Raw genomic sequence first — 3135 nt, forward strand, 5'->3', positions numbered from 1 at the left:
ATCATGAAAAAATAGAAAATATGAACAGATATATAACTAGTAAGGGGATTGAATGAGTAATCAAAAACCTCCCAATAAAGTAAAACCCTGGACCAGATGGGTTCACAGAGTATTTCTACAAAACATCTAAAGTGGAATTCAGGCCAATCTTTATAAACAGCTTTCAAAAAATTGAAAAATATGGAATAATTACAAACTTATTTTACAAGGTCAGCATTACCATGATACCAAAGCCAGAAAAAAAATACTACAGAAAAATAAAACTGCAGGCTAATATTCTTAATGATATAGATGCAAAATCCTCAACAAAATAATAGTAAACTGAATTCAACATACTGAAAGGATCAAACACCATGAACAAGTGGGATTTATCCCTTGGTTGTAAGGATAGCTCAACATGTACAAATCAATAAATGTGATAAACCACATTAACAGAACAAAGGATAAAAATTACATGATTGAAAGGACACAACAAAAAAAGAAAACTACACACCAATATCCCTCATGAATATAGATGCAAAAATCCTCAACAAAATCTTAGCAAACAAAATCCAACAGCACATCAAAAAAATAATTCATCATTCATGACCAGGTGGGCTTTATCCCAGAGATACAATAATGGTTCAACATATGCAAATCCATAAATGCAATTTACCACATAAAAAAAGCAAGAATGAAGACCATCTAATTCTCTCAATAGACGCAGAAAAAGAATTTGACAAAATCCAGCTCACCTTTACGATAAAAACTCATAACAAAATAAGCACAGATGGGACATACCTTTAAATTATTAAAGCCATATATGATAAATCCACAGCCAATATCATACTGAACAGAGGAAAATTGAAAGCATTCCCACTTATAACTGGGACCAGACACAGTTGCCCACTATCTCCACTTCTATTCAACATACTGTTGGAAGTCCTTTCCAGAGCAGTCAAACAAGAGAGGGGAATTAAGGGTGTCCAAATGGGGGCAGAAGAGATCAGACTCTCACTCTTTGCTGACGATATGATATTATATCTAGAAAATCCCAAGGATTCAACCAAGAGACTCCTGGAACTGATAAATGAATTTAGTAAAGTCTCAGGATACAAAATCAATGCAGGCAAATCAGTGGCATTCACATACGCCAATTACAGTCAAGCTGAAAATCAAATCAAAGATGCAACACCTTTCACAATAGCATCAAAGAAAATTAGGTATTTAGGAATATATTTAATGAAAGAGGTGAGAGACCTATATAGGAAGAGCTACGAAACACTGAAAAAAATTGTAGATGTAAACAGGTGGAAAACCTTACTATGCTCATGGATTGGCAGAATCAATATTGTTAAAATGTCCATACTACCTAAAGTGATCTACAGAATCAATGTAATCCCTATCAAAATACCATCATCATTCTTTATACAGCTAGAAAAAATAATTCTATGCCTCGTATGAAACCAGAGAAGACCTCATATAGCCAGAGCAATCTTAAGCAAAAAGAACAAATTGGGAGACATCAGTCTACCAGACTTCAAGCTTTACTACAAGGCTATAGTAACCAAAACAGCATGGTACTGATACAAGAACAGAGATATAGACCTTTAGAACAACAGGACTGAGAACCCAGATATAAAACCATCCTCATATTGTCATCTAATCTTCAACAAAGCAGACAAAAACATACACTGGGGAAAACAATCCTTATTCAATAAATGGTGCTGGGAAAACTGGATAACCACATGCAGAAGACTGAAACTGGATCCCCACCTCTCACCTCTCACAAAAATCAACTCACGGTGGATAACAGACTTAAACCTAAGGCATGAAACCTTAAGAATTCTAGATGAAAATGTTGGAAAAACTCTGACAGACATTGGCCTAGGCAAAGAATTTATGAAGAAGACCCCCAAAGCAATCACAGCAGCAACAAAAATAAATAAATGTGACCTGACCAAATTAAAAAGCTTCTGAACAGCCAAGGAAACTGTCATTAGAGCAAATAGCCTACAGAATGGGAGAAAATATTTGCTTTCTAGACATCCAATAAAGGGCTGATAACAAGAATCCATATAGAACTTAAGAAAATTAACAAGAAAAAATCAAACAACCTCATCAAAAAATGGGCAAAGGAGATAAACCAAAACTTTCCAAAAGAAGACAGAATAATGGCCAGCAAACATATAAAAAAGTGCTCAACATCGTTAATCATTAGGGAAATGCAAATCAAAACCACAATGAGCTAACTCCAGTGAGAATGGCCTTTATCAAAAATCCCAAAACGACAAATGCTGGTGTGGATGTGAAAAGATTGGAACACTCTTATACTGCTGGTGGGACTGAAAATTAGTACAATCCCCGTGGAAAGTAATTTGGAGATATCTCAAAGAGCTACAAATAGAAATACCACTTGATCCAGCAATCCCACTACTAGGCATCTACCCAAAGGAAAAAAAAAACATTCTATAATAAAGACATCTGCACTCAAATATTTATGGCAGAACAATTCACAATTGCAAAGATGTGGAAACAATACAAATGCCCATCAATACATGAGTGGATTAATAAAATGTGGTACATGTATACCATGGAATATTACTCAACTACAAAAAACAATGGTGAACTAGCACCTCTTACTAGCACCTGGATAGAGCTTGAGCCCATCCTTCGACGTGAGGTATCACAAGAATGGAAAAACAAGCACCACATGTATTCACTATCAAATTGGTACTAACTGATCAACACTAAGGTGCTCACATGGTGATAATATTCATTGGGTGCCGGTCAGGTGGGAAGGGGTGGATGTGGTGGGTAAACTCACAACAAATGGATGTGGAGCACACTGTATAAGCGAAGGGCACACTCGTAGCCCTGGCTTGGGTGAGGCTAAGGCATTATGTGTAACCAAAATGTTTATACTTCCATAATATTCTGAAATAAAAAAATTACATGATCATCGTAATAGATGTGAAAAAAATTTAACAAAATTTAATACCTTTTCATGATAAAAACATTCAACAAAGAATAGAAGAAAACTTTCTCAACATAACAAAGGATGTATATGAAAAGCCAACAGCTATGACCATAGTCAACAATGAAAAACTGAAAGTTTTTCCTCTCAGATCAGGAACAGGGCAAGGATGCCCACTC

Source organism: Propithecus coquereli, unplaced genomic scaffold (genome assembly GCF_000956105.1).
Source record: "Propithecus coquereli isolate 6110/MARCELLA unplaced genomic scaffold, Pcoq_1.0 Scaffold173, whole genome shotgun sequence".
Lineage (NCBI taxonomy): Eukaryota > Metazoa > Chordata > Mammalia > Primates > Indriidae > Propithecus > Propithecus coquereli.